The following is a 23,287-nucleotide window of genomic DNA, read 5'->3' on the forward strand; positions in this document are numbered from 1 at the left end:
CTAAGTCTGAATGCTGCCCACACTGTGCCTGCGTGGTGCGGCTTGCATCTTCGCCGTTGGGAAGCTGCCGCCCGCCGAGTCTCCCAGAGGCGAAGAAGCGGCTTCTTCGCACACAAAGCATTGGGCCGTTGGCGGTGTTCTCCAGAGAGCGGCTTCTGTCGAAAGAAGCCGTGGACCGGCATTTAGCTTCCGAGAGCTCCGTATCGGCGTCTTCTGCGTGTCTTGTCGCTCAACACTCAGAAAAAGCTTTTCCACCATATCTTGCAAAGAGAAACTCTGCCAGTAAATAAAACATCCAAAATCTTGTTCTAAAGCTTGCACGGAGGTCTGCAAAGAGTTTTGCAAGAAGGAACATATAGTTGTCCAAAACTCGTTCTTTTCGAATATAATAACTATGGAAAAGTCAGGAGAGTGGTAAAGTACTGTTTTCTCTAAGTCTGAATGCTGCCCACACTGTGCCTGCGTGGTGCGGCTTGCATCTTCGCCTTTGGGAAGCTGCCGCTCGCCGAGTCTCCCGGAGGCGAAGAAGCGGCTTCTTCGCACTCAGAGCATTGGGCCGGTCGCGGTGAGCACCTAAGAGCGGCTTCTGCCGAAAGAAGCCGTAGACCGGCACTTAGCTTCCAAGAGCTCTGTATCTGCGTCTTCTGCGTGTCTTGTCGCTCAACACTCAGCAAAAGGCTTTTCCACCATATCTTGCAAAGACAAACACTGCCAGTAAATAAAACATCCAAAATCTTGTTCTAAAGCTTGCATGGAGGTCTGCAAAGAGTTTTGCAAGAAGGAACATATAGTTGTCCAAAAAAATTCTTTTCGAATATAATAACAATGGAAAAGGCAGGAGAGTGGTAAAGTACTGTTTTCTCTAAGTCTGAATGCTGCCAACACTGTGCCTGCGTGGTGCGGCTTGCATCTTCGCCTTTGGGAAGCTGCCGCTCGCCGAGTCTCCCGGAGGCGAAGAAGCGGCTTCTTCGCACACAGAGCATTGGGCCGGTCGCGGTGAGCACCTAAGAGCGGCTTCTGCCGAAAGAAGCCGTGGACCGGCACTTAGCTCCGAGAGCTCCGTATCTGCGTCTTCTGCGTGTCTTGCCGCTCAACACTCAGCAAAAGTCTTTTCCACCATATCTTGCCAAGAGAAACACTGCCAGTAAATAAAACATCCAAAATCATGTTCTAAAGCTTGCACGGAGGTCTGCAAAGAGTTTTGCAAGAAGGAACATATAGTTGTCCAAAACTCGTTCTTTTCGAATATAATAACAATGGAAAAGGCAGGAGAGTGGTAAAGTACTGTTTTCTCTAAGTCTGAATGCTGCCCACACTGTGCCTGCGTGGTGCGGCTTGCATCTTCGCCTTTGGGAAGCTGCCGCCCGCCGAGTCTCCCAGAGGCGAAGAAGCGGCTTCTTCGCACACAGAGCATTGGGCCGGTCGCGGTGAGCACCTAAGAGCGGCTTCTGTCGAAAGAAGCCTTGGACCGGCATTTTGCTTTTGAGAGCTGCGTATCTGCGTCTTCTGCGTGTCTTGTCACTCAACACTCAGCAAAAGGCTTTCCCACCATATCTTGCAAAGACAAACACTGCCAGTAAATAAAACATCCAAAATCTTGTTCTAAAGCTTGCATGGAGGTATGCAAAGAGTTTTGCAAGAAGGAACATATAGTTGTCCAAAACTCGTTCTTTTCGAATATAATAACAATGGAAATGGCAGGAGAGTGGTAAAGTACTGTTTTCTCTAAGTCTGAATGCTGCCCACACTGTGCCTGCGTGGTGCGGCTTGCATCTTCGCCTTTGGGAAGCTGCCGCTCGCCGAGTCTCCCAGAGGCGAAGAAGCGGCTTCTTCGCACACAGAGCATTGGGCCGTTGGCGGTGTTCTCCGGAGAGCGGCTTCTGTCGAAAGAAGCCTTGGACCGGCATTTTGCTTCCGAGAGCTGCGTATCTGCGTCTTCTGCGTGTCTTGTCGCTCAACACTCAGCACAAAGCTTTTCCACCATATCTTGCAAAGACAAACACTGCCAGTAAATAAAACATCCAAACTCTTGTTCTAAAGCTTGCATGGAGGTATGCAAAGAGTTTTGCAAGAAGGAACATATAGTTGTCCAAAACTCGTTCTTTTCGAATATAATAACAATGGAAAAGGCAGGAGAGTGGTAAAGTACTGTTTTCTCTAAGTCTGAATGCTGCCCACACTGTGCCTGCGTGGTGCGGCTTGCATCTTCGCCTTTGGGAAGCTGCCGCTCGCCGAGTCTCCCGGAGGCGAAGAAGCGGCTTCTTCGCACTCAGAGCATTGGGCCGGTCGCGGTGAGCACCTAAGAGCGGCTTCTGCCGAAAGAAGCCGTAGACCGGCACTTAGCTTCCAAGAGCTCTGTATCTGCGTCTTCTGCGTGTCTTGTCGCTCAACACTCAGCAAAAGGCTTTTCCACCATATCTTGCAAAGACAAACACTGCCAGTAAATAAAACATCCAAAATCTTGTTCTAAAGCTTGCACGGAGGCCTGCAAAGAGTTTTGCAAGAAGGAACATATAGTTGTCCAAATCTTGTTCTTTTCGAATATAATAACAATGGAAAAAGCAGGAGAGTGGTAAAGTACTGTTTTCTCTAAGTCAGAATGCTGCCCACACTGTGCCTGCGTGGTGCGGCCTGCATCTTCGCCTTTGGGAAGCTGCCGCTCGCCGAGTCTCCCGGAGGCGAAGAAGCGGCCTCTTCGCACACAGAGCATTGGGCCGGTCGCGGTGAGCACCTAAGAGCGGCTTCTGCCGAAAGAAGCCGTAGACCGGCACTTAGCTTCCAAGAGCTCCGTATGTGCGTCTTCTGCGTGTCTTGTCGCTCAACACTCAGCAAAGGCTTTTCCACCATATCTTGCAAAGACAAACACTGCCAGTAAATAAAACATCCAAAATCTTGTTCTAAAGCTTGCACGGAGGTCTGCAAAGAGTTTTGCAAGAAGGAACATATAGTTGTCCAAAACTCGTTCTTTTCGAATATAATAACAATGGAAAAGGCAGGAGAGTGGTAAGGTACTGTTTTCTCTAAGTCTGAATGCTGCCCACACTGTGCCTGCGTGGTGCGGCTTGCATCTTCGCCTTTGGGAAGCTGCCGCTCGCCGAGTCTCCCGGAGGCAAAGAAGCGGCTTCTTCGCACACAGAGCATTGGGCCGGTCGCGGTGAGCACCTAAGAGCGGCTTCTGCCGAAAGAAGCCGTAGACCTGTATTAGCTTCCGAGAGCTCCGTATCTGCATCTTCTGCGTGTCTTGCCGCTCAACACTCAGCAAAAGGCTTTTCCACCATATCTTGCCAAGAGAAACACTGCCAGTAAATAAAACATCCAAAATCATGTTCTAAAGCTTGCACGGAGGTCTGCAAAGAGTTTTGCAAGAAGGAACATATAGTTGTCCAATACTTGTTCTTTTCGAATATAATAACAATGGAAAAAGCAGGAGAGTGGTAAAGTACTGTTTTCTCTATGTCAGAATGCTGCCCACACTGTGCCTGCGTGGTGCGGCCTGCATCTTCGCCTTTGGGAAGCTGCCGCTCGCCGAGTCTCCCGGAGGCGAAGAAGCGGCCTCTTCGCACACAGAGCATTGGGCCGGTCGCGGTGAGCACCTAAGAGCGGCTTCTGCCGAAAGAAGCCGTAGACCGGCACTTAGCTTCCAAGAGCTCCGTATGTGCGTCTTCTGCGTGTCTTGTCGCTCAACACTCAGCAAAGGCTTTTCCACCATATCTTGCAAAGAGAAACACTGCCAGTAAATAAAACATCCAAAATCTTGTTCTAAAGCTTGCACGGAGGTCTGCAAAGAGTTTTGCAAGAAGGAACATATAGTTGTCCAAAACTCGTTCTTTTAGAATATAATAACAATGGAAATGGCAGGAGAGTGGTAAAGTACTGTTTTCTCTAAGTCTGAATGCTGCCCACACTGTGCCTGCGTGGTGCGGCTTGCATCTTCGCCTTTGGGAAGCTGCCGCCCGCCGAGTCTCCCAGAGGCGAAGAAGCGGCTTCTTCGCACACAGAGCATTGGGCCGTTGGCGGTGTTCTCCGGAGAGCGGCTTCTGTCGAAAGAAGCCTTGGACCGCCATTTTGCTTCCGAGAGCTGCGTATCTGCGTCTTCTGCGTGTCTTGTCGCTCAACACTCAGCACAAAGCTTTTCCACCATATCTTGCAAAGACAAACACTGCCAGTAAATAAAACATCCAAAATCTTGTTCTAAAGCTTGCACGGAGGTCTGCAAAGAGTTTTGCAAGAAGGAACATATAGTTGTCCAAAACTCGTTCTTTTCGAATATAATAACAATGGAAAAGGCAGGAGAGTGGTAAGGTACTGTTTTCTCTAAGTCTGAATGCTGCCCACACTGTGCCTGCGTGGTGCGGCTTGCATCTTCGCCTTTGGGAAGCTGCCGCTCGCCGAGTCTCCCGGAGGCAAAGAAGCGGCTTCTTCGCACACAGAGCATTGGGCCGGTCGCGGTGAGCACCTAAGAGCGGCTTCTGCCGAAAGAAGCCGTAGACCTGTATTAGCTTCCGAGAGCTCCGTATCTGCATCTTCTGCGTGTCTTGCCGCTCAACACTCAGCAAAAGTCTTTTCCACCATATCTTGCCAAGAGAAACACTGCCAGTAAATAAAACATCCAAAATCATGTTCTAAAGCTTGCACGGAGGTCTGCAAAGAGTTTTGCAAGAAGGAACATATAGTTGTCCAAAACTCGTTCTTTTCGAATATAATAACAATGGAAAAGGCAGGAGAGTGGTAAAGTACTGTTTTCTCTAAGTCTGAATGCTGCCCACACTGTGCCTGCGTGGTGCGGCTTGCATCTTCGCCTTTGGGAAGCTGCCGCCCGCCGAGTCTCCCAGAGGCGAAGAAGCGGCTTCTTCGCACACAGAGCATTGGGCCGTTGGCGGTGTTCTCCGGAGAGCGGCTTCTGTCGAAAGAAGCCGTGGAGCGGCATTTAGCTTCCGAGAGCTCCGTATCGGCGTCTTCTGCGTGTCTTGTCGCTCAACACTCAGCACAAAGCTTTTACACCATATCTTGCAAAGAGAAACTCTGCCAGTAAATAAAACATCCAAAATCATGTTCTAAAGCTTGCACGGAGGTCTGCAAAGAGTTTTGCAAGAAGGAACATATAGTTGTCCAAAACTCGTTCTTTTCGAATATAACAACAATGGAAAATACAGAGAGTGGTAAAGTACTGTTTTCTCTAAGTCTGAATGCTGCCCACACTGTGCCTGCGTGGTGCGGCTTGCATCTTTGCCTTTGGGAAGATGCCGCTCGCCGAGTCTCCCGGAGGCGAAGAAGCGGCTTCTTCGCACACAGAGCATTGGGCCGGTCGCGGTGAGCACCTAAGAGCGGCTTCTGCCGAAAGAAGCCGTAGACCGGCACTTTGCTTCCAAGAGCTCCGTATGTGCGTCTTCTGCGTGTCTTGTCGCTCAACACTCAGCAAAGGCTTTTCCACCATATCTTGCAAAGACAAACACTGCCAGTAAATAAAACATCCAAAATCTTGTTCTAAAGCTTGCACGGAGGTCTGCAAAGAGTTTTGCAAGAAGGAACCTATAGTTGTCCAAAACTCATTCTTTTCGAATATAATAACAATGGAAAAGGCAGGAGAGTGGTAAAGTACTGTTTTCTCTAAGTCTGAATGCTGCCCACACTGTGCCTGCGTGGTGCGGCTTGCATCTTCGCCTTTGGGAAGCTGCCGCTCGCCGAGTCTCCCGGAGGCGAAGAAGCGGCTTCTTCGCACTCAGAGCATTGGGCCGGTCGCGGTTTGCACCTAAGAGCGGCTTCTGCCGAAAGAAGCCGTAGACCGGCACTTAGCTTCCAAGAGCTCCGTATGTGCGTCTTCTGCGTGTCTTGTCGCTCAACACTCAGCAAAAGGCTTTTCCACCATATCTTGCAATGAGAAACACTGCCAGTAAATAAAACATCCAAAATCTTGTTCTAAAGTTTGCACGGAGGTCTGCAAAGAGGTTTGCAAGAAGGAACATATAGTTGTCCAAAACTCGTTCTTTTCGAATATAATAACAATGGAAAAGGCAGGAGAGTGGTAAGGTACTGTTTTCTCTAAGTCTGAATGCTGCCAACACTGTGCCTGCGTGGTGCGGCTTGCATCTTCGCCTTTGGGAAGCTGCCGCTCGCCGAGTCTCCCGGAGGCGAAGAAGCGGCTTCTTCGCACACAGAGCATTGGGCCGGTCGCGGTGAGCACCTAAGAGCGGCTTCTGCCGAAAGAAGCCGTAGACCTGTATTAGCTTCCGAGAGCTGCGTATCTGCGTCTTCTCTGTGTCTTGTCGCTCAACACTCAGCAAAAAGCTTTTCCACCATATCTTGCAAAGAGAAACTCTGCCAGTAAATAAAACATCCAAAATCTTGTTCTAAAGCTTGCACGGAGGTCTGCAAAGAGTTTTGCAAGACGGAACATATAGTTGTCCAAAACTCGTTCTTTTCGAATATAATAACAATGGAAAAGGCAGGAGAGTGGTAAAGTACTGTTTTCTCTAAGTCTGAATGCTGCCAACACTGTGCCTGCGTGGTGCGGCTTGCATCTTCGCCTTTGGGAAGCTGCCGCTCGCCGAGTCTCCCGGAGGCGAAGATGCGGCTTCTTCGCACACAGAGCATTGGGCCGGTCGCGGTGAGCACCTAAGAGCGGCTTCTGCCGAAAGAAGCCGTGGACCGGCACTTAGCTTCCAAGAGCTGCGTATCTGCGTCTTCTGCGTGTCTTGTCGCTCAACACTCAGCAAAAAGCTTTTCCACCATATCTTGCAAAGAGAAACTCTGCCAGTAAATAAAACATCCAAAATCATGTTCTAAAGCTTGCACGGATGTCTGCAAAGAGTTTTGCAAGAAGGAACATATAGTTGTCCAAAACTCGTTCTTTTCGAATATAATAACAATGGAAAAGGCAGGAGAGTGGTAAAGTACTGTTTTCTCTAAGTCTGAATGCTGCCCACACTGTGCCTGCGTGGTGCGGCTTGCATCTTCGCCTTTGGGAAGCTGTCGCCCGCCGAGTCTCCCAGAGGCGAAGAAGCGGCTTCTTCGCACACAGAGCATTGGGCCGTTGGCGGTGTTCTCCGGAGAGCGGCTTCTGTCGAAAGAAGCCTTGGACCGGCATTTAGCTTCCGAGAGCTCCGTATCTGCGTCTTCTGCGTGTCTTGTCGCTCAACACTCAGCAAAAAGCTTTTCCAACATATCTTGCAAAGAGAAACTCTGCCAGTAAATAAAACATCCAAAATCTTGTTCTAAAGCTTGCAAGGCGGTCTGCAAAGAGTTTTGCAAGAAGGAACATATAGTTGTCCAAAACTCGTTCTTTTCGAATATAATAACAATGGAAAAGGCAGGAGAGTGGTAAAGTACTGTTTTCTCTAAGTCTGAATGCTGCCCACAATGTGCCTGCGTGGTGCGGCTTGCATCTTCGCCTTTGGGAAGCTGCCGCTCGCCGAGTCTCCCGGAGGCAAAGAAGCGGCTTCTTCGCACACAGAGCATTGGGCCGGTCGCGGTGAGCACCTAAGAGCGGCTTCTGCCGAAAGAAGCCGTAGACCTGTATTAGCTTCCGAGAGCTGCGTATCTGCGTCTTCTCCGTGTCTTGTCGCTCAACACTCAGCAAAAAGCTTTTCCACCATATCTTGCAAAGAGAAACTCTGCCAGTAAATAAAACATCCAAAATCTTGTTCTAAAGCTTGCACGGAGGTCTGCAAAGAGTTTTGCAAGAAGGAACATATAGTTGTCCAAAACTCGTTCTTTTCGAATATAATAACAATGGAAAAGGCAGGAGAGTGGTAAAGTACTGTTTTCTCTAAGTCTGAATGCTGCCAACACTGTGCCTGCGTGGTGCGGCTTGCATCTTCGCCTTTGGGAAGCTGCCGCTCGCCGAGTCTCCCGGAGGCGAAGATGCGGCTTCTTCGCACACAGAGCATTGGGCCGGTCGCGGTGAGCACCTAAGAGCGGCTTCTGCCGAAAGAAGCCGTGGACCGGCACTTAGCTTCCAAGAGCTGCGTATCTGCGTCTTCTGCGTGTCTTGTCGCTCAACACTCAGCAAAAAGCTTTTCCACCATATCTTGCAAAGAGAAACTCTGCCAGTAAATAAAACATCCAAAATCTTGTTCTAAAGCTTGCACGGAGGTCTGCAAAGAGTTTTGCAAGAAGGAACATATAGTTGTCCAAAACTCGTTCTTTTCGAATATAATAACAATGGAAAAGGCAGGAGAGTGGTAAAGTACTGTTTTCTCTAAGTCTGAATGCTGCCAACACTGTGCCTGCGTGGTGCGGCTTGCATCTTCGCCTTTGGGAAGCTGCCGCTCGCCGAGTCTCCCGGAGGCGAAGATGCGGCTTCTTCGCACACAGAGCATTGGGCCGGTCGCGGTGAGCACCTAAGAGCGGCTTCTGCCGAAAGAAGCCGTGGACCGGCACTTAGCTTCCAAGAGCTGCGTATCTGCGTCTTCTGCGTGTCTTGTCGCTCAACACTCAGCAAAAAGCTTTTCCACCATATCTTGCAAAGAGAAACTCTGCCAGTAAATAAAACATCCAAAATCATGTTCTAAAGCTTGCACGGATGTCTGCAAAGAGTTTTGCAAGAAGGAACATATAGTTGTCCAAAACTCGTTCTTTTCGAATATAATAACAATGGAAAAGGCAGGAGAGTGGTAAAGTACTGTTTTCTCTAAGTCTGAATGCTGCCCACACTGTGCCTGCGTGGTGCGGCTTGCATCTTCGCCTTTGGGAAGCTGTCGCCCGCCGAGTCTCCCAGAGGCGAAGAAGCGGCTTCTTCGCACACAGAGCATTGGGCCGTTGGCGGTGTTCTCCGGAGAGCGGCTTCTGTCGAAAGAAGCCTTGGACCGGCATTTAGCTTCCGAGAGCTCCGTATCTGCGTCTTCTGCGTGTCTTGTCGCTCAACACTCAGCAAAAAGCTTTTCCAACATATCTTGCAAAGAGAAACTCTGCCAGTAAATAAAACATCCAAAATCTTGTTCTAAAGCTTGCAAGGCGGTCTGCAAAGAGTTTTGCAAGAAGGAACATATAGTTGTCCAAAACTCGTTCTTTTCGAATATAATAACAATGGAAAAGGCAGGAGAGTGGTAAAGTACTGTTTTCTCTAAGTCTGAATGCTGCCCACACTGTGCCTGCGTGGTGCGGCCTGCATCTTCGCCTTTGGGAAGCTGCCGCTCGCCGAGTCTTCCGGAGGCGAAGAAGCGGCTTCTTTGCACACAGAGCATTGGGCCGGTCGCAGTGAGCACCTAAGAGCGGCTTCTGTCGAAAGAAGTCGTAGACCTGTATTAGCTTCCGAGAGCTCCGTATCTGCGTCTTCTGCGTGTCTTGTCGCTCAACACTCAGCAAAAAGCTTTTCCACCATATCTTGCAAAGAGAAACTCTGCCAGTAAATAAAACATCCAAAATCTTGTTCTAAAGCTTGCACGGAGGTCTGCAAAGAGTTTTGCAAGAAGGAACATATAGTTGTCCAAAACTCGTTCTTTTCGAATATAGTAACTATGGAAAAGTCAGGAGAGTGGTAAAGTACTGTTTTCTCTAAGTCTGAATGCTGCCCACACTGTGCCTGCGTGGTGCGGCTTGCATCTTCGCCTTTGGGAAGCTGCCGCTCGCCGAGTCTCCCGGAGGCAAAGAAGCGGCTTCTTCGCACACAGAGCATTGGGCCGGTCGCGGTGAGCACCTAAGAGCGGCTTCTGCCGAAAGAAGCCGTAGACCGGCACTTAGCTTCGGAGAGCTGCGTATCTGCGTCTTCTGCGTGTCTTGTCGCTCAACACTCAGCAAAAGGCTTTTCCACCATATCTTGCAAAGACAAACACTGCCAGTAAATAAAACATCCAAAATCTTGTTCTAAAGCTTGCACGGAGGTCTTCAAAGAGTTTTAAAAGAAGGAAGATATAGTTGTCCAAAACTCGTTCTTTTCGAATATAATAACTATGGAAAAGGCAGGAGAGTGGTAAAGTACTGTTTTCTCTAAGTCTGAATGCTGCCAACACTGTGCCTGCGTGGTGCGGCTTGCATCTTCGCCTTTGGGAAGCTGCCGCTCGCCGAGTCTCCCGGAGGCAAAGAAGCGGCTTCTTCGCACACAGAGCATTGGGCCGGTCGCGGTGAGCACCTAAGAGCGGCTTCTGCGAAAAGAAGCCGTGGACCTGTATTCGCTTCCGAGAGCTCCGTATCTGCGTCTTCTGCGTGTCTTGCCGCTCAACACTCAGCAAAAGGCTTTTCAACCATATCTTGCAAAGACAAACACTGCCAGTAAATAAAACATCCAAAATCATGTTCTAAAGCTTGCACGGAGGTCTGCAAAGAGTTTTGCAAGAAGGAACATATAGTTGTCCAAAACTCTTTCTTTTCATATATAATAACAATGGAAAAAGGAGGAGAGTGGTAAAGTACTGTTTTCTCTAAGTCTGAATGCTGCCCACACTGTGCCTGCGTGGTGCGGCTTGCATCTTCGCCTTTGGGAAGCTGCCGCCCGCCGAGTCTCCCAGAGGCGAAGAAGCGGCTTCTTCGCACTCAGAGCATTGGGCCGTTGGCGGTGTTCTCCAGAGAGCGGCTTCTGTCGAAAGAAGCCGTGGACCGGCATTTAGCTTCCGAGAGCTCCGTATCGGCGTCTTCTGCGTGTCTTGTCGCTCAACACTCAGCACAAAGCTTTTCCACCATATCTTGCAAAGAGAAACTCTGCCAGCAAATAAAACATCCAAAATCTTGTTCGAAAACTTGCACGGAGGTCTGCAAAGAGTTTTGCAAGAAGGAACATATAGTTGTCCAAAAAACGTTCTTTTCGAATATAATAACAATGGAAAAGGCAGGAGAGTGGTAAAGTACTGTTTTCTCTAAGTCTGAATGCTGCCAACACTGTGCCTGCATGGTGCGGCTTGCATCTTCACCTTTGGGAAGCTGCCGCTCGCCGAGTCTCCCGGAGGCGGAGAAGCGGCCTCTTCGCACACAGAGCATTGGGCCGTTCGCGGTGAGCACCGAAGAGCGGCTTCTGCCGAAAGAAGCCATAGACCTGTATTAGCTTCCGAGAGCTCCGTATCTGCGTCTTCTGCGTGTCTTGTCGCTCAACACTCAGCAAAATGCTTTTCCACCATATCTTGCAAAGAGAAACTCTGCCAGTAAATAAAACATCCAAAATCTTGTTCTAAAGCTTGCACGGAGGTCTGCAAAGAGTTTTGCAAGAAGGAACATATAGTTGTCCAAAACTCGTTCTTTTCGAATATAATAACAATGGAAAAGGCAGGAGAGTGGTAAAGTACTGTTTTCTCTAAGTCTGAATGCTGCCCACACTGTGCCTGCGTGGTGCGGCTTGCATCTTCGCCTTTGGGAAGCTGCCGCTCGCCGAGTCTCCCGGAGGCAAAGAAGCGGCTTCTTCGCACACAGAGCATTGGGCCGGTCGCGGTGAGCACCTAAGAGCGGCTTCTGCCGAAAGAAGCCGTAGACCTGTATTAGCTTCGGAGAGCTGCGTATCTGCGTCTTCTGCGTGTCTTGTCGCTCAACACTCAGCAAAAGGCTTTTCCACCATATCTTGCAAAGACAAACACTGCCAGTAAATAAAACATCCAAACTCTTGTTCTAAAGCTTGCATGGAGGTATGCAAAGAGTTTTGCAAGAAGGAACATATAGTTGTCCAAAACTCGTTCTTTTCGAATATAATAACAATGGAAAAGGCAGGAGAGTGGTAAAGTACTGTTTTCTCTAAGTCTGAATGCTGCCCACACTGTGCCTGCGTGGTGCGGCTTGCATCTTCGCCTTTGGGAAGCTGCCGCTCGCCGAGTCTCCCGGAGGCGAAGAAGCGGCTTCTTCGCACTCAGAGCATTGGGCCGGTCGCGGTGAGCACCTAAGAGCGGCTTCTGCCGAAAGAAGCCGTAGACCGGCACTTCGCTTCCAAGAGCTCTGTATCTGCGTCTTCTGCGTGTCTTGTCGCTCAACACTCAGCAAAAGGCTTTTCCACCATATCTTGCAAAGACAAACACTGCCAGTAAATAAAACATCCAAAATCTTGTTCTAAAGCTTGCACGGAGGTCTGCAAAGAGGTTTGCAAGAAGGAACATATAGTTGTCCAAAACTCGTTCTTTTCGAATATAATAACAATGGAAAAGGCAGGAGAGTGGTAAGGTACTGTTTTCTCTAAGTCTGAATGCTGCCCACACTGTGCCTGCGTGGTGCGGCTTGAATCTTCGTCTTTGGGAAGCTGCCGCTCGCTGAGTCTCCCGGAGGCAAAGAAGCGGCTTCTTCGCACACAGAGCATTGGGCCGGTCGCGGTGAGCACCTAAGAGCGGCTTCTGCCGAAAGAAGCCGTAGACCTGTATTAGCTTCCGAGAGCTCCGTATCTGCATCTTCTGCGTGTCTTGTCGCTCAACACTCAGCAAAAAGCTTTTCCACCATATCTTGCAAAGAGAAACTCTGCCAGTAAATAAAACATCCAAAATCTTGTTCTAAAGCTTGCACGGAGGTCTGCAAAGAGTTTTGCAAGAAGGAACATATAGTTGTCCAAAAAAATTCTTTTCGAATATAATAACTATGGAAAAGGCAGGAGTGTGGTAAAGTACTGTTTTCTCTAAGTCTGAATGCTGCCAACACTGTGCCTGCGTGGTGCGGCTTGCATCTTCGCCTTTGGGAAGCTGCCGCTTGCCGAGTCTCCCGGAGGCGAAGAAGCGGCTTCTTCGCACACAGAGCATTGGGCCGGTCGCGGTGAGCACCTAAGAGCGGCTTCTGCCGAAAGAAGCCGTGGACCGGCACTTAGCTCCGAGACCTCCGTATCTGCATCTTCTGTGTGTCTTGCCGCTCAACACTCAGCAAAAGTCTTTTCCACCATATCTTGCCAAGAGAAACACTGCCAGTAAATAAAACATCCAAAATCATGTTCTAAAGCTTGCGCGGAGGTCTGCAAAGAGTTTTGCAAGAAGGAACATATAGTTGTCCAAAACTCGTTCTTTTCGAATATAATAACAATGGAAACGGCAGGGGAGTGGTAAAGTACTGTTTTCTCTAAGTCTGAATGCTGCCCACACTGTGCCTGCGTGGTGCGGCTTGCACCTTCGCCTTTGGGAAGCTGCCGCCCGCCGAGTCTCCCAGAGGCGAAGAAGCGGCTTCTTCGCACACAGAGCATTGGGCCGTTGGCGGTGTTCTCCGGAGAGCGGCTTCTGTCGAAAGAAGCCGTGGAGCGGCATTTAGCTTCCGAGAGCTCCGTATCGGCGTCTTCTGCGTGTCTTGTCGCTCAACACTCAGCACAAAGCTTTTCCACCATATCTTGCAAAGAGAAACTCTGCCAGTAAATAAAACATCCAAAATCTTGTTCTAAAGCTTGCACGGAGGCCTGCAAAGAGTTTTGCAAGAAGGAACATATAGTTGTCCAAAACTTGTTCTTTTCGAATATAATAACAATGGAAAAAGCAGGAGAGTGGTAAAGTACTGTTTTCTCTAAGTCAGAATGCTGCCCACACTGTGCCTGCGTGGTGCGGCCTGCATCTTCGCCTTTGGGAAGCTGCCGCTCGCCGAGTCTCCCGGAGGCGAAGAAGCGGCCTCTTCGCACACAGAGCATTGGGCCGGTCGCGGTGAGCACCTAAGAGCGGCTTCTGCCGAAAGAAGCCGTAGACCGGCACTTAGCTTCCAAGAGCTCCGTATGTGCGTCTTCTGCGTGTCTTGTCGCTCAACACTCAGCAAAGGCTTTTCCACCATATCTTGCAAAGACAAACACTGCCAGTAAATAAAACATCCAAAATCTTGTTCTAAAGCTTGCACGGAGGTCTGCAAAGAGTTTTGCAAGAAGGAACATATAGTTGTCCAAAACTCGTTCTTTTCGAATATAATAACAATGGAAATGGCAGGAGAGTGGTAAAGTACTGTTTTCTCTAAGTCTGAATGCTGCCCACACTGTGCCTGCGTGGTGCGGCTTGCATCTTCGCCTTTGGGAAGCTGCCGCCCGCCGAGTCTCCCAGAGGCGAAGAAGCGGCTTCTTCGCACACAGAGCATTGGGCCATTGGCGGTGTTCTCCGGAGAGCGGCTTCTGTCGAAAGAAGCCGTGGAGCGGCATTTAGCTTCCGAGAGCTCCGTATCGGCGTCTTCTGCGTGTCTTGTCGCTCAACACACAGCACAAAGCTTTTCCACCATATCTTGCAAAGAGAAACTCTGCCAGTAAATAAAACATCCAAAATCTTGTTCTAAAGCTTGCACGGAGGCCTGCAAAGAGTTTTGCAAGAAGGAACATATAGTTGTCCAAAACTTGTTCTTTTCGAATATAATAACAATGGAAAAAGCAGGAGAGTGGTAAAGTACTGTTTTCTCTAAGTCAGAATGCTGCCCACACTGTGCCTGCGTGGTGCGGCCTGCATCTTCGCCTTTGGGAAGCTGCCGCTCGCCGAGTCTCCCGGAGGCGAAGAAGCGGCCTCTTCGCACACAGAGCATTGGGCCGGTCGCGGTGAGCACCTAAGAGCGGCTTCTGCCGAAAGAAGCCGTAGACCGGCACTTAGCTTCCAAGAGCTCCGTATGTGCGTCTTCTGCGTGTCTTGTCGCTCAACACTCAGCAAAGGCTTTTCCACCATATCTTGCAAAGACAAACACTGCCAGTAAATAAAACATCCAAAATCTTGTTCTAAAGCTTGCACGGAGGTCTGCAAAGAGTTTTGCAAGAAGGAACATATAGTTGTCCAAAACTCGTTCTTTTCGAATATAATAACAATGGAAATGGCAGGAGAGTGGTAAAGTACTGTTTTCTCTAAGTCTGAATGCTGCCCACACTGTGCCTGCGTGGTGCGGCTTGCATCTTCGCCTTTGGGAAGCTGCCGCTCGCCGAGTCTCCCAGAGGCGAAGAAGCGGCTTCTTCGCACACAGAGCATTGGGCCGTTGGCGGTGTTCTCCGGAGAGCGGCTTCTGTCGAAAGAAGCCTTGGACCGGCATTTTGCTTCCGAGAGCTGCGTATCTGCGTCTTCTGCGTGTCTTGTCGCTCAACACTCAGCAAAAGGCTTTTCCACCATATCTTGCAAAGACAAACACTGCCAGTAAATAAAACATCCAAAATCTTGTTCTAAAGCTTGCACGGAGGCCTGCAAAGAGTTTTGCAAGAAGGAACATATAGTTGTCCAAAACTTGTTCTTTTCGAATATAATAACAATGGAAAAAGCAGGAGAGTGGTAAAGTACTGTTTTCTCTAAGTCTGAATGCTGCCCACACTGTGCCTGCGTGGTGCGGCCTGCATCTTCGCCTTTGGGAAGCTGCCGCTCGCCGAGTCTCCCGGAGGCGAAGAAGCGGCCTCTTCGCACACAGAGCATTGGGCCGGTCGCGGTGAGCACCTAAGAGCGGCTTCTGCCGAAAGAAGCCGTAGACCGGCACTTAGCTTCCAAGAGCTCCGTATGTGCGTCTTCTGCGTGTCTTGTCGCTCAACACTCAGCAAAGGCTTTTCCACCATATCTTGCAAAGACAAACACTGCCAGTAAATAAAACATCCAAAATCATGTTCTAAAGCTTGCACGGAGGTCTGCAAAGAGTTTTGCAAGAAGGAACATATAGTTGTCCAAAACTCGTTCTTTTCGAATATAATAACAATGGAAAAGGCAGGAGAGTGGTAAAGTACTGTTTTCTCTAAGTCTGAATGCTGCCCACACTGTGCCTGCGTGGTGCGGCTTGCATCTTCGCCTTTGGGAAGCTGCCGCCCGCCGAGTCTCCCAGAGGCGAAGAAGCGGCTTCTTCGCACACAGAGCATTGGGCCGTTGGCGGTGTTCTCCGGAGAGCGGCTTCTGTCGAAAGAAGCCGTGGAGCGGCATTTAGCTTCTGAGAGCTCCGTATCGGCGTCTTCTGCGTGTCTTGTCGCTCAACACTCAGCACAAAGCTTTTCCACCATATCTTGCAAAGAGAAACTCTGCCAGTAAATAAAACATTCAAACTCTTGTTCTAAAGCATGCACGGAGGTCTGCAAAGAGTTTTGCAAGAAGGAACATATAGTTGTCCAAAAAACGTTCTTTTCGAATATAATAACAATGGAAAAGGCAGGAGAGTGGTAAAGTTCTGTTTTCTCTAAGTCTGAATGCTGCCAACACTGTGCCTGCGTGGTGCGGCTTGCATCTTCGCCTTTGGGAAGCTGCCGCTCGCCGAGTCTCCCGGAGGCGAAGAAGCGGCCTCTTCGCACACAGAGCATTGGGCCGGTCGCGGTGAGCACCTAAGAGCGGCTTCTGCCGAAAGAAGCCGTAGACCGGCACTTAGCTTCCAAGAGCTCCGTATGTGCGTCTTCTGCGTGTCTTGTCGCTCAACACTCAGCAAAGGCTTTTCCACCATATCTTGCAAAGACAAACACTGCCAGTAAATAAAACATCCAAAATCTTGTTCTAAAGCTTGCACGGAGGTCTGCAAAGAGTTTTGCAAGAAGGAACATATAGTTGTCCAAAACTCGTTCTTTTCGAATATAATAACAATGGAAATGGCAGGAGAGTGGTAAAGTACTGTTTTCTCTAAGTCTGAATGCTGCCCACACTGTGCCTGCGTGGTGCGGCTTGCATCTTCGCCTTTGGGAAGCTGCCGCTCGCCGAGTCTCCCAGAGGCGAAGAAGCGGCTTCTTCGCACACAGAGCATTGGGCCATTGGCGGTGTTCTCCGGAGAGCGGCTTCTGTCGAAAGAAGCCGTGGAGCGGCATTTAGCTTCCGAGAGCTCCGTATCGGCGTCTTCTGCGTGTCTTGTCGCTCAACACTCAGCACAAAGCTTTTCCACCATATCTTGCAAAGAGAAACTCTGCCAGTAAATAAAACATCCAAAATCTTGTTCTAAAGCTTGCACGGAGGTCTGCAAAGAGTTTTGCAAGAAGGAACATATAGTTGTCCAAAACTCGTTCTTTTCGAATATAATAACAATGGAAAAGGCAGGAGAGTGGTAAAGTACTGTTTTCTCTAAGTCTGAATGCTGCCAACACTGTGCCTGCGTGGTGCGGCTTGCATCTTCGCCTTTGGGAAGCTGCCGCTCGCCGAGTCTCCCGGAGGCGAAGATGCGGCTTCTTCGCACACAGAGCATTGGGCCGGTCGCGGTGAGCACCTAAGAGCGGCTTCTGCCGAAAGAAGCCGTGGACCGGCACTTAGCTTCCAAGAGCTGCGTATCTGCGTCTTCTGCGTGTCTTGTCGCTCAACACTCAGCAAAAAGCTTTTCCACCATATCTTGCAAAGAGAAACTCTGCCAGTAAATAAAACATCCAAAATCTTGTTCTAAAGCTTGCACGGAGGTCTGCAAAGAGTTTTGCAAGAAGGAACATATAGTTGTCCAAAACTCGTTCTTTTCGAATATAATAACAATGGAAAAGGCAGGAGAGTGGTAAAGTACTGTTTTCTCTAAGTCTGAATGCTGCCAACACTGTGCCTGCGTGGTGCGGCTTGCATCTTCGCCTTTGGGAAGCTGCCGCTCGCCGAGTCTCCCGGAGGCGAAGATGCGGCTTCTTCGCACACAGAGCATTGGGCCGGTCGCGGTGAGCACCTAAGAGCGGCTTCTGCCGAAAGAAGCCGTGGACCGGCACTTAGCTTCCAAGAGCTGCGTATCTGCGTCTTCTGCGTGTCTTGTCGCTCAACACTCAGCAAAAAGCTTTTCCACCATATCTTGCAAAGAGAAACTCTGCCAGTAAATAAAACATCCAAAATCATGTTCTAAAGCTTGCACGGATGTCTGCAAAGAGTTTTGCAAGAAGGAACATATAGTTGTCCAAAACTCGTTCTTTTCGAATATAATAACAATGGAAAAGGCAGGAGAGTGGTAAAGTACTGTTTTCTCTAAGTCTGAATGCTGCCCACACTGTGCCTGCGTGGTGCGGCTTGCATCTTCGCCTTTGGGAAGCTGTCGCCCGCCGAGTCTCCCAGAGGCGAAGAAGCGGCTTCTTCGCACACAGAGCATTGGGCCGTTGGCGGTGTTCTCCGGAGAGCGGCTTCTGTCGAAAGAAGCCTTGGACCGGCATTTAGCTTCCGAGAGCTCCGTATCTGCGTCTTCTGCGTGTCTTGTCGCTCAACACTCAGCAAAAAGCTTTTCCAACATATCTTGCAAAGAGAAACTCTGCCAGTAAATAAAACATCCAAAATCTTGTTCTAAAGCTTGCAAGGCGGTCTGCAAAGAGTTTTGCAAGAAGGAACATATAGTTGTCCAAAACTCGTTCTTTTCGAATATAATAACAATGGAAAAGGCAGGAGAGTGGTAAAGTACTGTTTTCTCTAAGTCTGAATGCTGCCCACACTGTGCCTGCGTGGTGCGGCCTGCATCTTCGCCTTTGGGAAGCTGCCGCTCGCCGAGTCTTCCGGAGGCGAAGAAGCGGCTTCTTTGCACACAGAGCATTGGGCCGGTCGCAGTGAGCACCTAAGAGCGGCTTCTGTCGAAAGAAGTCGTAGACCTGTATTAGCTTCCGAGAGCTCCGTATCTGCGTCTTCTGCGTGTCTTGTCGCTCAACACTCAGCAAAAAGCTTTTCCACCATATCTTGCAAAGAGAAACTCTGCCAGTAAATAAAACATCCAAAATCTTGTTCTAAAGCTTGCACGGAGGTCTGCAAAGAGTTTTGCAAGAAGGAACATATAGTTGTCCAAAACTCGTTCTTTTCGAATATAGTAACTATGGAAAAGTCAGGAGAGTGGTAAAGTACTGTTTTCTCTAAGTCTGAATGCTGCCCACACTGTGCCTGCGTGGTGCGGCTTGCATCTTCGCCTTTGGGAAGCTGCCGCTCGCCGAGTCTCCCGGAGGCAAAGAAGCGGCTTCTTCGCACACAGAGCATTGGGCCGGTCGCGGTGAGCACCTAAGAGCGGCTTCTGCCGAAAGAAGCCGTAGACCGGCACTTAGCTTCGGAGAGCTGCGTATCTGCGTCTTCTGCGTGTCTTGTCGCTCAACACTCAGCAAAAGGCTTTTCCACCATATCTTGCAAAGACAAACACTGCCAGTAAATAAAACATCCAAAATCTTGTTCTAAAGCTTGCACGGAGGTCTTCAAAGAGTTTTAAAAGAAGGAAGATATAGTTGTCCAAAACTCGTTCTTTTCGAATATAATAACTATGGAAAAGGCAGGAGAGTGGTAAAGTACTGTTTTCTCTAAGTCTGAATGCTGCCAACACTGTGCCTGCGTGGTGCGGCTTGCATCTTCGCCTTTGGGAAGCTGCCGCTCGCCGAGTCTCCCGGAGGCAAAGAAGCGGCTTCTTCGCACACAGAGCATTGGGCCGGTCGCGGTGAGCACCTAAGAGCGGCTTCTGCGAAAAGAAGCCGTGGACCTGTATTCGCTTCCGAGAGCTCCGTATCTGCGTCTTCTGCGTGTCTTGCCGCTCAACACTCAGCAAAAGGCTTTTCAACCATATCTTGCAAAGACAAACACTGCCAGTAAATAAAACATCCAAAATCATGTTCTAAAGCTTGCACGGAGGTCTGCAAAGAGTTTTGCAAGAAGGAACATATAGTTGTCCAAAACTCTTTCTTTTCATATATAATAACAATGGAAAAAGGAGGAGAGTGGTAAAGTACTGTTTTCTCTAAGTCTGAATGCTGCCCACACTGTGCCTGCGTGGTGCGGCTTGCATCTTCGCCTTTGGGAAGCTGCCGCCCGCCGAGTCTCCCAGAGGCGAAGAAGCGGCTTCTTCGCACTCAGAGCATTGGGCCGTTGGCGGTGTTCTCCAGAGAGCGGCTTCTGTCGAAAGAAGCCGTGGACCGGCATTTAGCTTCCGAGAGCTCCGTATCGGCGTCTTCTGCGTGTCTTGTCGCTCAACACTCAGCACAAAGCTTTTCCACCATATCTTGCAAAGAGAAACTCTGCCAGCAAATAAAACATCCAAAATCTTGTTCGAAAACTTGCACGGAGGTCTGCAAAGAGTTTTGCAAGAAGGAACATATAGTTGTCCAAAAAACGTTCTTTTCGAATATAATAACAATGGAAAAGGCAGGAGAGTGGTAAAGTACTGTTTTCTCTAAGTCTGAATGCTGCCAACACTGTGCCTGCATGGTGCGGCTTGCATCTTCACCTTTGGGAAGCTGCCGCTCGCCGAGTCTCCCGGAGGCGGAGAAGCGGCCTCTTCGCACACAGAGCATTGGGCCGTTCGCGGTGAGCACCGAAGAGCGGCTTCTGCCGAAAGAAGCCATAGACCTGTATTAGCTTCCGAGAGCTCCGTATCTGCGTCTTCTGCGTGTCTTGTCGCTCAACACTCAGCAAAATGCTTTTCCACCATATCTTGCAAAGAGAAACTCTGCCAGTAAATAAAACATCCAAAATCTTGTTCTAAAGCTTGCACGGAGGTCTGCAAAGAGTTTTGCAAGAAGGAACATATAGTTGTCCAAAACTCGTTCTTTTCGAATATAATAACAATGGAAAAGGCAGGAGAGTGGTAAAGTACTGTTTTCTCTAAGTCTGAATGCTGCCCACACTGTGCCTGCGTGGTGCGGCTTGCATCTTCGCCTTTGGGAAGCTGCCGCTCGCCGAGTCTCCCGGAGGCAAAGAAGCGGCTTCTTCGCACACAGAGCATTGGGCCGGTCGCGGTGAGCACCTAAGAGCGGCTTCTGCCGAAAGAAGCCGTAGACCTGTATTAGCTTCGGAGAGCTGCGTATCTGCGTCTTCTGCGTGTCTTGTCGCTCAACACTCAGCAAAAGGCTTTTCCACCATATCTTGCAAAGACAAACACTGCCAGTAAATAAAACATCCAAACTCTTGTTCTAAAGCTTGCATGGAGGTATGCAAAGAGTTTTGCAAGAAGGAACATATAGTTGTCCAAAACTCGTTCTTTTCGAATATAATAACAATGGAAAAGGCAGGAGAGTGGTAAAGTACTGTTTTCTCTAAGTCTGAATGCTGCCCACACTGTGCCTGCGTGGTGCGGCTTGCATCTTCGCCTTTGGGAAGCTGCCGCTCGCCGAGTCTCCCGGAGGCGAAGAAGCGGCTTCTTCGCACTCAGAGCATTGGGCCGGTCGCGGTGAGCACCTAAGAGCGGCTTCTGCCGAAAGAAGCCGTAGACCGGCACTTCGCTTCCAAGAGCTCTGTATCTGCGTCTTCTGCGTGTCTTGTCGCTCAACACTCAGCAAAAGGCTTTTCCACCATATCTTGCAAAGACAAACACTGCCAGTAAATAAAACATCCAAAATCTTGTTCTAAAGCTTGCACGGAGGTCTGCAAAGAGGTTTGCAAGAAGGAACATATAGTTGTCCAAAACTCGTTCTTTTCGAATATAATAACAATGGAAAAGGCAGGAGAGTGGTAAGGTACTGTTTTCTCTAAGTCTGAATGCTGCCCACACTGTGCCTGCGTGGTGCGGCTTGAATCTTCGTCTTTGGGAAGCTGCCGCTCGCTGAGTCTCCCGGAGGCAAAGAAGCGGCTTCTTCGCACACAGAGCATTGGGCCGGTCGCGGTGAGCACCTAAGAGCGGCTTCTGCCGAAAGAAGCCGTAGACCTGTATTAGCTTCCGAGAGCTCCGTATCTGCATCTTCTGCGTGTCTTGTCGCTCAACACTCAGCAAAAAGCTTTTCCACCATATCTTGCAAAGAGAAACTCTGCCAGTAAATAAAACATCCAAAATCTTGTTCTAAAGCTTGCACGGAGGTCTGCAAAGAGTTTTGCAAGAAGGAACATATAGTTGTCCAAAAAAATTCTTTTCGAATATAATAACTATGGAAAAGGCAGGAGTGTGGTAAAGTACTGTTTTCTCTAAGTCTGAATGCTGCCAACACTGTGCCTGCGTGGTGCGGCTTGCATCTTCGCCTTTGGGAAGCTGCCGCTTGCCGAGTCTCCCGGAGGCGAAGAAGCGGCTTCTTCGCACACAGAGCATTGGGCCGGTCGCGGTGAGCACCTAAGAGCGGCTTCTGCCGAAAGAAGCCGTGGACCGGCACTTAGCTCCGAGACCTCCGTATCTGCATCTTCTGTGTGTCTTGCCGCTCAACACTCAGCAAAAGTCTTTTCCACCATATCTTGCCAAGAGAAACACTGCCAGTAAATAAAACATCCAAAATCATGTTCTAAAGCTTGCGCGGAGGTCTGCAAAGAGTTTTGCAAGAAGGAACATATAGTTGTCCAAAACTCGTTCTTTTCGAATATAATAACAATGGAAACGGCAGGGGAGTGGTAAAGTACTGTTTTCTCTAAGTCTGAATGCTGCCCACACTGTGCCTGCGTGGTGCGGCTTGCACCTTCGCCTTTGGGAAGCTGCCGCCCGCCGAGTCTCCCAGAGGCGAAGAAGCGGCTTCTTCGCACACAGAGCATTGGGCCGTTGGCGGTGTTCTCCGGAGAGCGGCTTCTGTCGAAAGAAGCCGTGGAGCGGCATTTAGCTTCCGAGAGCTCCGTATCGGCGTCTTCTGCGTGTCTTGTCGCTCAACACTCAGCACAAAGCTTTTCCACCATATCTTGCAAAGAGAAACTCTGCCAGTAAATAAAACATCCAAAATCTTGTTCTAAAGCTTGCACGGAGGCCTGCAAAGAGTTTTGCAAGAAGGAACATATAGTTGTCCAAAACTTGTTCTTTTCGAATATAATAACAATGGAAAAAGCAGGAGAGTGGTAAAGTACTGTTTTCTCTAAGTCAGAATGCTGCCCACACTGTGCCTGCGTGGTGCGGCCTGCATCTTCGCCTTTGGGAAGCTGCCGCTCGCCGAGTCTCCCGGAGGCGAAGAAGCGGCCTCTTCGCACACAGAGCATTGGGCCGGTCGCGGTGAGCACCTAAGAGCGGCTTCTGCCGAAAGAAGCCGTAGACCGGCACTTAGCTTCCAAGAGCTCCGTATGTGCGTCTTCTGCGTGTCTTGTCGCTCAACACTCAGCAAAGGCTTTTCCACCATATCTTGCAAAGACAAACACTGCCAGTAAATAAAACATCCAAAATCTTGTTCTAAAGCTTGCACGGAGGTCTGCAAAGAGTTTTGCAAGAAGGAACATATAGTTGTCCAAAACTCGTTCTTTTCGAATATAATAACAATGGAAATGGCAGGAGAGTGGTAAAGTACTGTTTTCTCTAAGTCTGAATGCTGCCCACACTGTGCCTGCGTGGTGCGGCTTGCATCTTCGCCTTTGGGAAGCTGCCGCTCGCCGAGTCTCCCAGAGGCGAAGAAGCGGCTTCTTCGCACACAGAGCATTGGGCCGTTGGCGGTGTTCTCCGGAGAGCGGCTTCTGTCGAAAGAAGCCTTGGACCGGCATTTTGCTTCCGAGAGCTGCGTATCTGCGTCTTCTGCGTGTCTTGTCGCTCAACACTCAGCACAAAGCTTTTCCACCATATCTTGCAAAGACAAACACTGCCAGTAAATAAAACATCCAAACTCTTGTTCTAAAGCTTGCATGGAGGTATGCAAAGAGTTTTGCAAGAAGGAACATATAGTTGTCCAAAACTCGTTATTTTCGAATATAATAACAATGGAAAAGGCAGGAGAGTGGTAAAG

The sequence above is a fragment of the Molothrus aeneus genome, unplaced genomic scaffold (assembly GCF_037042795.1).
Source record: "Molothrus aeneus isolate 106 unplaced genomic scaffold, BPBGC_Maene_1.0 scaffold_47, whole genome shotgun sequence".
In the NCBI taxonomy this organism is placed as follows: domain Eukaryota; kingdom Metazoa; phylum Chordata; class Aves; order Passeriformes; family Icteridae; genus Molothrus; species Molothrus aeneus.